The sequence below is a fragment of the Seriola aureovittata genome, chromosome 24, assembly GCF_021018895.1.
Source record: "Seriola aureovittata isolate HTS-2021-v1 ecotype China chromosome 24, ASM2101889v1, whole genome shotgun sequence".
Taxonomy (NCBI): domain Eukaryota; kingdom Metazoa; phylum Chordata; class Actinopteri; order Carangiformes; family Carangidae; genus Seriola; species Seriola aureovittata.
The window spans coordinates 6,764,473-6,776,641 of record NC_079387.1 but is presented as its reverse complement, the minus strand read 5'-3'; the positions used below and the strand labels follow the sequence as shown (position 1 = coordinate 6,776,641).

Here is a 12,169-nt window from a genome sequence, read left to right as displayed (position 1 = left end):
CTAAATAGAAGTATTCCCTATTTGCAGTGTTTTAATATTATTCATTTGAATTTGCATTATTTTTATTTTTTTATTTACAAAGGAAACTGCAGTCAAATTCAAATGATTTGCTATTTCATTCTATTTTATAGTATTGCTTTAGGTTGCAGTCACTCTCAGCCTGTTTGGGAGAGATTTTGGAGCAGTTTACTTGCAGACCAGCTTTTAATAATTCAATATCTGAAGGCTCGCAGCTTGACTGGTACAATAAATGACTCACTTGCCTTTCTAGATTTAAAGTATGAATAAGTTAATATGTGATTTGCAGACCTGCTTTCTTCCACGGCCTACACTATAATTGGACTTGTAATGTCGGGAGAATCTCCTCCCAAAGGTAAAATTGTTTTAAAAAGGCTCGTTTGAGACTATTAGTCATCTTGAGTCTGGAGAGAAAATTGGAAATGATTGACTTGGTGGCAGAGTCTGAGCACATCTGCTGATGGCCTGCATTCTCTATAAATTACCATTCTGCATTTTTCTCTGACCACTTACTTTTGTCACTAATAACTCCTAGTTTTGGCCTGTGGAAAGCAAAGTTCTTCTTCTTCACAGGACACTGCACCAACAGCTTCTTTTTTTCTGGGCATAAAATGTCTTCCCCAGATTTTTCCCACCTCCATTCAGGCACCCCTGAACAGCCGATGCTGCTGTGACAAAGACATGATCCCTCACCATGGAGTGCTTTTACAGTATCCCGCATCACAAGGGTACCCAGTAAGAGTTAATATGAACAACACTGCTAACTGTGTCCACCTTAACTAATCAATTAAGGTTATATATTTGTTAAAATTGCCATTTGGGGGAGAGAGCTTGATTTGCTTTTAGTGCAGCTGCACTAAATAAAGTCAGTCAAAACTAAAAAGTTAGTAGAATATGAAAGCATTCATTAAAACTTTCAACAGTTGAAATTATTTATCAATGGTTGACATTTTGTATTTTTCTTTTCTCTTTATCCTTTTTTCACAGAAAACTAATATTTTGTCATTCAAATGCCCTCGTACTTAATCTCTCTGTGTTGGATTTATTGGGCAATATCAGAAGCTTTGTAGTTGAAATGCTGCGATGTGATGATGAATGAAGTCAACCCTGGCTATTTAGTTTTTAAATGCGGCTTCAATCCATTTTATGATGCTCTCATCTGATGAATAATGTAAGACTTGACCCTATTTCAACTATTCAAGGGAATAACAACAAAGTTAAAAGATTAATACTCAACTACCAACCCTCTTCCTAACCTGTAGCATCCTTATGGTGGAAATATTGCTATGCACCCTCTTGGGCTGTGAGACCATGCTGTTACCTTAAACGTTCAATCAAAGAAATGGATGCAAAACTGAGCTCAAAAATACTAATTCCGGTGCAGAAATATGAAAGAAACAAGCCACATGCATTTTCAGGAAGCATCTCTGCCAGCTGTCTGCACTTCCCCATGTCACTGGCTGAACACTGTCACAGAGAATGAGTGCAGTGCATCATATTATCTAGTTTGTAATTGAATTGTAGCGGGAGGTAGGTTGGTAATCAGTGTACAGCAGGTAGTTTTCGTTCCAGTGTTTGACAGTAATGTCCTCTAATGGGAAGCTCTGGCTCTGCTCTTGTTCCAGGCCACTAGGTTTCCCTGGATCCCTGGCTGCCTGTGTGAGTGTATGTGTGTGCATTCTTGTGCACGTTTAATGTAAGTATGTGGTTGTGTTTGTGTGTTTTTTTGTGTGTGCAAATTGCTTGGCAAAGATAGTTTGTTGTGCAGCTCCCCTGCCCTACCTCTGCATTCTTTTCAATATTCTTGATTCTTCGACCTTCAAGACATATCTATCAAAAAACTGAGTCACTGTTCACGTCTGCTGAATTATTGCCGATTGCCTCAAGTGATTTACAGCACGGACGCCCTTACTTGTGTGGCTTTTGGGGACCTTACTGTCCTTGCTGATCTGCAGCTTGAATCATTTCTCCATCATAATTTTCTTCCTCTGTCTTTGAACTTGTGGCACATCCTTCCCTTCACCCTCCCACTCCTCTGTACAAGAACTGAATAGGTTGGAGATAGAGGAAGGGTAAAACAGAGAGACACAGGAGGAGAGAGAGGGAGTACAATGGCAAAAAAGAGAAAGAGTTGATGCTCTTGTAGTTAACAGTGTGGGAAAAAATGAGGGACAAAAAATAAGGTCAGAGTTAACGTATGAGAGCTGACACCAGCGCCCATCAGGACGGTGCCTGCTGCTTGCTTTGTTACATATTCTTGCCATCTTATCATTTCACAGACGGCTGGCGCAGAGGCTGATGTGACAAGGCACTCTATCCATCTGGGCACGCTCTATTTTCACCAACGCTCATTTCGTGGGGGCATCAGAGCACAACACCCAAATGGTGTGTCGGTGTCTGTAGTGGACCCAGTCTGAGTCACCGGCTTAGTGCGCCCACACCACCATGATACAGCATAGAATAACAGGCTGACAGGGCTGCCAGCGGAGGCAGCACGGATTGTGTGGCCTGTTCTCCGCGTGTGTGTTCTCTGCGTGTATTTTGTACCTGTGTGGGTGGGTGAGAGTGTGTGGAAAAATGTCTTATCCACACTGTTGTCCTATGTGCACAGTCATGTCTGCAATGCAGCACTCGGCTATTTTTTCAGGAGTCGGTATTGTTTATGTTTTGTGTCTCGACGCCTCCCAAGGCTTTTTGTTAGATGAGAGGATTACTGGCACCGTGGGGAACAGAAGGATGATTTTCTGATTATATACTACTCTCTCTGGAGGAGACACCCCAGCCATAACAGGATCACTTTTACATCTGCTCCTTGTCAAATTTTCCCCTGTAATAGGCACGAAGTGGGAGCAAACATATGGATACAAGTCAATTTTCATAGTTTGATTGCCCAGGAGAATCAAAATGCTGTTTGGAAGACATAATCACCCCTTTAAAGTCAAAGCAGAAGTCATTAGATTCTCACTCTGATATGATCCAATGAGATGATAAGACATCGTCAGACTTGGACGTAGATGAGTGTTGGACAATGATGGGTTTTTCTTCACAAATTCAATGAGCGCTCTTGAGCATAAAAGGGAAAACAGGCCTAATCACCTATTTAGAGTCAAACAGACTGATTTACATACTGCTTTGAAGAGCAATGTGCTGCTGCAGTTGAATGCAGTTCTACTTCACATGCAGGTTAGACATTTACTCACTGTACTGCATCCTCATATTGCACTGATTGCAAGAGAATTTACGCAACATTTGCAGGCTACAGTTTTTGCTATTTGAAGTAATATTTACAGTCTTTACTCTGTTGCCAGTTTACATAACAGATTACGCCAATAAGCATCTAATGAAAGCTCAAGTTCCTCAAGGTCCTCCCCAGTAAATAGCCCCTTACATTTGACTTTTTAAATTAACAGAAGATTTCTTCTTGAGCAGTGATTGCCACCATAGTTAAACAAACACAAGAGTGTTGCCCTTAGAAATATGAATAAAGACAAAGAGATCAAAGAACTTGGCACATGTTGACTGAGAGATGTCTTGACTTAAGTGTTGCGCAGAAACAGCTCAAGAGGGGCCACGTATCATCCTATATGCATAAATTTGGGTCTGAAATACATTTGCAAACAAGTCAAAGTGTCAAGTGTCATTGACTTCGATTTGAAATTTAAAAACAAACTTGCTCAGTGAACATATTTGCCTTCGGCAGCTATGACTCGCATTGCTGCATGCAACTGGAGAACCGTCCCTTTAGCATGTCTTTGGGAGGACTGCAGATTCGCTTATTTTACAAAAATGTAAATATGGTTTGCACACATTTGAAGACAAGATCAGACAATATTTGATGATCGGTATCTGTTGTTGGTGAATGGATGTAGACATGTGCTGCCTTTATAAAGGTGACAGTAAAAAGGAACAGCTTCTGCTCTACCTGAATAATTTCTGCCAAAGTATTCTTACCTACCTGTACTTCTGTGTGTGTGTGTGTGTGTGTGTGTGTATGTGTGTGTGTGTGTGTGTGTGTGTGTGTGCGTGTGCGTGTGTGTGTTTTATTATTATTTTCCCCTGCACCGATTTCCTTATTCTCTTCCCTGCAAGGGTCCACCCTGGCAAAGTCAGCCCTGTCCCCGTCCCTTTCCTATCAGCTACCTCTCTGTGTTCCCTGTCCCCGTCAGCATTTAACCTGTGATTGGAGACAGCAGGCGCTGCTCTCTCTGGAGGCCTTGTCCAATCAAAGGGGCTGAATCTGATACAGAAGGGGGAAGCCAGCCAGATTGCGGGCAATGTTTATTTTGTGATAGGAAGAAAAACTGTTTCTTTTTCTTTTTTTCACATATGAGTATTTGCATATAAATGACAGCCCAGTGGCTGTCAAGAAAGAGGGAGTTAGAAGAGAGAGAGAGACAAACAACAAATGAAGATGAAGTGTCATGAGAGTAAAGTGCAGGCGAGACAGGGAGAGATAGAGCTGTTTTATCTGCCTGTGAGGAACAGGGAGGAGGATTGGAGGTAAATGTCACTGCAATCATGAAATAAGCTGATTCAGTTCATCTGCATTCAATCTTAAGATTTTGGTTGTTTCTGAAAACAAGGCAAAATTATCCTAATGCCAGGTTTTTTTTTCTCTGAATTTAGGTTATTAGTTTGACATTTTGGGAAATATAATTATTTGCTTACTTTCCGATGGTGAAATGAGAAGATCAATACCAAGGAAAACTATCTATATGATCTTTATAACCACCGATTTTATTCTTTTATCTTGGGCCATCAGTTCTGTCAGTTGTGATATCATGTAGTTGCTTTGATCTTGGCAACTTTGCTAAAACTGGTCTAGCAGTCAGACGCTCATACAGGGTGTAAACAAACACTTGCTAGCTAAACCATTTTATTTAGCTACTACTACTGTTGCCAATAATTCCTCATTACACTTAAAAACTAAATGTTGCATCTTTTTTGTTTATTATGAACACAAACAGAATCAAAAAACATTATATCTGGTTATTTATTATTTGTGATTTTTGGGGATTTGAATATTAGAGCAATTTCATTCTGACCAATAGTTAATCCATCTGCACAGTGCTTCTGTGCAGTGTCTCCGGCTGTAGCATGGCATAGCATTTTGGGTTCTGTTTTAGGTTAGTTGATTAATGAGCTTTTGAGGTGTTGGCAGGCATATTTTTACACTTTGGATAGAGCCAGGCTATCTGTTTGCCCTTGCCTCCTGCCTTTATGCTAACTTCGAGTAAGGCTAATTACATCTTCATTCCAGCTCCACACTTAATAAGCATATTTCATAAAATGTTGGACTATTAACATTTCAGCCCCTCTGCTCTGCCTCGCTGTGTATTTATAGATCACTTTTTACACCCAGGTGGTTGTAGATTCTCCTTTATGCCGCCATATGGCCCATAACTGTGGTCATTTTATTTTAGCATTTGCAGTTCCTTCCTGTTGCAGTGCCATTACACCAGCAGTATACGGCCATTAATTTTCGATGCTACAATTTTGGAAAATTATTATTTTCTGTTCAAACACAAGGCTGGAGTCCTGCTTATTGTTCCTGACATCCTAAAGTCGTGTTTGTGTGTGTATGTGTGTACTGTGTGTGCGAACATTTTTCTCACATGCAAAGTGATGTGGCTGATTTCCTTATTGGCTGATGACTCATTCTCTTTTTCAACCTGCTGGAGGTACTTCAATCATGTAGGTAATCTCCCCCTGCATGCCGGCAGCTGAGAGGTTACCTTTCCCACACATCAGAGCTATTTTCCTCTTAATTGAGACCCACTCTGCTGCGACAGCGTTTTCACAAGGTGGAAAATGGCAGGTCAAGATTTCGAGACATCTTTCTTCCCCCTCTGCCTCCCTCCCCTGGCAAAAGTGGCTGTGAAGTTGATAAGTTCCTTTAGGGACCCTGGAGCCAGGCCAGCTAAGACACTACACTTCTTGAGGGCAAGTAAAGGTTGATGTCGCATCACCTCATAGATCGTGCGTGTATGTGTGTATGTGTGTGTGTGTGTGTGTTTGTGTGTGTGTGTGTGTGTGTGTGTGTGTGTACAAATGCTTGTGTGTTTATCCAATCAGCCTAGGCCTAATGTATGCACGCCTTTCTGATTGAATTACACTGGGGCTTTTATGGAGAAAAATGGTAGTGAACCATCTCCTTGAGTGCTTATGAGAGAACAGACACTTTGTGGGAGTCTCCGTGGTGACCTGACTCAATCTGCATACGATTACCCCTCAGCAGACCTGTAACCCAATTTATGAGCTGATCACCTCCTATCCAGAAGGAGCACATGCTCAATCTCATGTGACAGTTAAATGTAGCAGGAACACGATGACATAACATTTATTCAGCTTTATTGTGGTGCCCTTTAAACCAGAAATGCATCATAGTTGTTTTTTCATGCAAGTTTACTAGCATCTTGGTTGCATCTGTGTTGTATGGTTTCAACAGTTTATTTTTGAAATATATTTTAGAATACCCTGCCCCATACATACCAATATGAAGAAGCTCCACTAAAATAAGCAAAGCAGTTTCTATAGAACTATACACATTATAATGCATATTGAATTCAGAAAAACTGATTCTGTGGTGGAAAATGCCTCAAGGCTGATTTGCATTGTGATACTTTTAAGTGTGAGGGTCAAATTAAAACAGTGAGAGGAAATACTTTTAATAATTGTATATATTTATCTTTTGAAAGTATAATTAGCTTCAAAACTCAAAAGACCTTCTTTGTTAAAGTCTTCCTTGTTGAAGCCTTGACTTTAATGTATACTACAGTCTATATTTGCATTCAAACCTTGGGTGATGCTATGAAAAATGCATCTTAGCAGCGAATTACCTTTGGCATCAGGAAAGTGTTTTTTTCTTATATAATTCACATCCTTGGTTAGACTTGGTTATAAGCATAAAACCTGAGGATAACAACCTTTTGTGAATGAGGCCCTCTGTCTTTTACACACTTGTATGACTGAGACAAACATGACAAACATAAAAACAAAGTAGGCCTGACAAATGGACCTGTCTTTGTTTAATGGCGTGGTTAAATCAGGATATGGCTAGAGGACCCCATTGTCAGTGAATGTTGGTTCTATTACATCCTGACTTCCATGCACAGTGACGTGCAAACATTTGTTCTGCGATCATTTGGTGAAACATAACAGCTGACAGTTACCAGTTACTATTTTTCTAGCTGACAAACAGAATTGCTGGGACCCCAGACAGCGACTGAGGAATTACCCCTTTTTATTTATTGGTCACATGTAGTGAAATGCTGCTCATGCTTGATGGTCCCAGTTGCTGAAGAGCTGCTGGAGTTGTTATTATCACTCAGCAGATTGGCCAATTCCCTCACCAATTGTGATCCAGCAGAATGGAAATCTAGTGAGCAGGGAAATGTTAATCGAGTTCAATTAGGCTTTGTACCATGTTTGTTTCCTGCCAACAGATTATGCTGAATCCCCACCCTCGCTTACTGAAATGAATGATAACCCTCTGTCAGAAGTCTGAAGAAACTGGCAATTTGAGGATAGGTGGAAGATAACGGATACTTGCACTGGCAAGTTCCTCATGGCAGTATGAGAGATAAATACAACAAGCCCTTTGAAACAGTTGGGCTGGAGTTCAACCTTTAAGGGAAATTAATTTCAAATTTTTGGATGCTTTTATTTTTCTTAGTTAAACGGGATATTTTCAAAACCTTTTTGCAGTAATTGTATGCCTTAGGGTGGTTTAAGAAGCATTTTTTAATTTTACTGTTGAAAAGACCCACTGTTTGTGTTGCATATGTTTTCAGTAGTAATCAGCCGTTTCACTTTTTATCTCATTTGTCCTTTTATCAGATGCATACTAATATGTATGTAATTTAATTATTAATTCCAAAGATGGTAACGTTCAACATTTATGTGCATGTTATTTTATGTTTTACTGATGCAGACGCACTTTTTCACCATTTCACATGATATAATCTGCAAATTTCTGGTACTGGAACGATATCAAAATAACACTAAAATACACTCCTCTTCTCCATTCTGTGAGACATTATTTTTCTTCAGTAAGAGGGAAAATGTTCAGCTCTTAAAAATGAGTGGACTGAGCATTTATTTGCAGTGCTGATGGGAAAGGCAATGACAGAGCCAGGCTGTCTGATGTTTGGGAGTGAAGCATTTACTGTGTTTTTTCTGGTACCAAATCCAGAGTCTGTGCAGCCAAACTGAAAGCACTTCTGACTAAATTTGTCTTTTTCTTTTCTGTCTGGGTCAGCGGAATATGTTAGGGGTACCATGACTGTTTTAGCAGTCAGGTAGTGGGACATATTGGAATAGAAGATTCATCTTATTTATCCTAAGTGGTCGGATGCCTGCATTTATGTAAAACCACCTATACTACAATGAGACATTTTCCATACAAGTTAAAGTATTGCATTTAATAGCAGGTATCATAAGTAAAAGTGGGAAGACCACTTTCTTACAGTATTAAACATCATACTGTGGGATTATAAAAGCTAATGCATTCATTTATAAGCAGTATTTTGGTATGTTAGTTGTTGGAGATTGTGGTAATTGTAACAACTTTATTGTTGAGTAGTTTAATCTATAATAATGCATGACATAGTATAAAATGACCATGACACAATTATCTGCAATGTGACTATAGCTTTCAGACAATAATAGCAGACGTCAGCACAGTATTGAACAATATTTCCTCCTGTGATTTACCAGAACAAAAGTCTATCTCTGCTGTGTAGTAGAACAGCCTCACAGAGCCGCTAGTGTGGCTGTAGACTCTTCGTCTTGTGTTATATGTACAGCTGAGACAGGGTGTTAAGTTACTCAGAACAATAATTTAATTTACTTACTGACTGTTACTGTCCATCACTGTTCAATAATATCACCACAGGTAACTGCGTGTGTGCAGCAAATGCTACTGAGCAAGTCACAGCACAGGCCATACATACATACATACATTAAGGTACTGTGTATGTGTGTTTTGTGTGTATGTACGCCGGAGACACATATCAGACGGATAAGCAGTTACTCAATGCACACATTTTTGCCAAACTAATCATGTTCTGTGTTCGAGCTGCTGCCTGCTTGTATGACCTTTTACACCCTCCTGCTTTTTTTTAGTTGTGAGAGTAAAACACTTCAGACTCTCAATTAGGACACATGATTAGAAGTGAAACCATCTTGGCTGTGGTTGTCTTACCTTAAGCCTTCAAGTTGTTATCGTCCACAAACTAATTAGCAAGTTCTTGATAAGCGAGGGTAGACCCTTCGTTGCCATAGCAACAGTTAGACTTAATCACAATGAAAGGATTGTGCTGCTGGGTAGCTTGCAGAGCACGCACAGCCCTCCTGCATTTTTATTTGCTTAATTTTGTTTCTAGTTATTCACTCTTTGTACATTTACAAAAAAATTTCATTGCATCGCTGCAGGGCAGACCCACATAATTGAGGAAATCAAAAAGAGGTTTAGAGGGTTGTGTCAAAGCGCTGCATCTGAATGCAATGTTCCCAGTCTCATCAAATGAAGATAGCGATTTATTGTTACTGATTTAGGATCAAGTTAGATTAGGAAAGGTGCTGCAGATTTAGCACTGCTGCGAGCTGTAGGTAAAATGAGCTGTCAAACCTGGCTGATCCTGAAATTACCAGACTAATTTAAAGGAATTTAAAGGAAAAATTCACCCTCAAATACTCATTAATTGATTTTTCTCTCAAATGTGAAACTTTTCTGCTTTTGGTTGGACAAAACAAACATAGATGCTAAACTGCAAAAATGCTCGATTAGGCCCTCATAAACCCACTGCTCTTCTAGCTAACTGTGATTTGTGCGCAGTTTTTATATAGTATAATATTATTATACCTATTTGCAGTTTTGTAATTTGATGAAACACAAATGAATTTAGTAACATCCAATACAGAAGCAAATTGCATTTTCACACCCTAAATCTGCAAGAAAGAGCCTCAACATCAAATGAATCTGAGGTCTCCCTAAAAGCCATTAACATGTCAAGAAACTGTACTTGAGTTTATAGCATGTTCCCAAATAAATACAATTTGCAAAACCCAGTTAACATAGTCAGACTTGCTCTTACAGGGTCCCTGGACTCCTGGGGCCACAGGGCCCATTTTGTTTGTTTGGCAATCTAGCCTCGAAACAAGCAACTGGAAGACTGAATTCTGGGAAATTGTGATGGACATTCTCACTATTTTCAGACATTCTGAAAGTGAAACACGAGTAAAACCAACAATGGGAAGCTGGATTTTTTCTACCTGGGGAAAAAAGTGGATGGACTTTACTCGACATACTTTTTTTACTCCATTGCATTACATTCCAGTATATTGGGCTTCTTTTAGTGGAGAAAATGATCTTATTGCCTCTTCAGTGATGGATTTCTCCCCACAAATCTTGACTATTGAACTTTGCTCTTTTACTCTGATGGATTGACACCAAAATCTTGCAGTTTTTGGTAACTGATGGATCTTTTGCTATGAAACCCCACTGCAGCTACCTTGAAAATATTTCAATATGACATTATGTGGTCCTCAGTTTTCACTGTGGAAGTGATTTAGAGTATTCTGAGTATCTGTTTCCATTTTTTAATTTCTTCTCTAGTACGCAAAGTACCCACCAATGTTGTTGCTTCCACTCTCAGCATGACACTTACAGTAGCACACAATACAATTCAATAACACAAATCATCATTGTTAAATCAATTCCCCCTCAACCACCACTCCCTCGGTTACCCGTAACGAGTGCCGCACACACCACACCTCACTGATTGGTGGTCGAGTTGCTTCTTTGGTAAATAAAACATTTATAGAGGCTCAATTAGCGAAGCCTGTTGAGTCTGCGGCAGATGTGCTCGCCAGCTGTTTTTAAAGGAAGAGCGATGCAGCGAGGTGAAGTGAGGGAAAAGAAGATCTCAGGAACAGGAAGGAAAAAATGGAAAAGCGAAGGTGAAGCAGTCAGACAGTTGTTTTTGATTCAGTATGAACCCAGTTTATTTCTTGAGTATAAAGACAAGGAGTTTGTTTGTGTCCCAAAAGAGCACAGAAGGGTTGGATAAAAGTTTATCTTTATATAGAAAAATGCAAAAGCATCTGCAAGGTCAGTAGGATTCAACTCACTTCTAAAATATGCAGCAAATATATGAAGAATATTCAGTGTTAATAATGATATCTAAAGGATTGAATGGTCTCTGAAAAGAAAGTCAATTATATTAAAAAGAAAAAAATTGTAGCTGCTGAATTTTCTTTGATCACATTCTTAGACTAATGTTGACCTAATGTTAACCTAAGTTATATTCTTTGAAAAATCACTGACAAATGCTGTCAAGACTGGCACAAATTGAGCACAGTTAATATGCAGCTATGATCACCATTGATTAGGCTGTTGGTATGGTCAACTGTAACTGCAGTGTAATCTCTCTTGATACTTTATTATAAACCTTCGCCCATGTTGGAATTATCTAGGAATGACTTCATTTTTCATGCCTTCAAGCCTTGATCTGTTCCTCTGAATATGCAGCATATGTTACCATGGTTATTTAACTCACTCAAGTAGAAAAGAGTTTGTGATACCAGAAAACCAGAGTCAAGCCCAAAGCTAATTTGCTAACCACTAATCTTGCTTCTTGATACAAACCGAATCTCACCTGGAACTTACTTTCTTCCCAATTCTGGGTGAACCCTTAATTAAAACCATCCAAAGGTGTTGCTTACTTGATACACAGGCAGTACAGAGGCAATACTTCTGTCCTTTTCTACAACTCCCTATGTGTGAAACTCTCAATCAGAAACTCAGGAGTTGGTATTGTGTGTGTGAGTTTTCCCTGGTGTGCAGGAACTTGTTTAGGATTAAGTGTCAATTTAATATTAGGTGTTTCAAATGAATCTTATATACACCCCTCTGATGCAACATAATCTAAATCATGCCTTTACCTGCTGTAAATGAAAAAGTTATTATTCAGTCTTTGTAACTTTTTTGACTGACAGGTAGTCTGCTTTATTGCATGACTTAACAGGAAGACCCCTGTTGCTTAGCCTTGGTTTGTGCAGCAGCACAATATAAGACAAGCTGCATTTTTCTGTCTAAGAACAGCATTTGAGACAAAGGATAGTCTGATAGCTTTAGAAAAATGAATGC

The 12,169-nt window shown here is 39.3% G+C and overlaps 1 protein-coding gene across 2 annotated transcripts in view; it reads left to right on the top strand.

Moving 5' to 3' along the window:
• LOC130165508 (interleukin-1 receptor accessory protein-like 1) overlaps positions 1–12,169 on the top strand; it is a 225,910-nt gene that overhangs the window by 69,895 nt on the left and 143,846 nt on the right. The gene's annotated exons all lie outside the window — the stretch shown is intronic.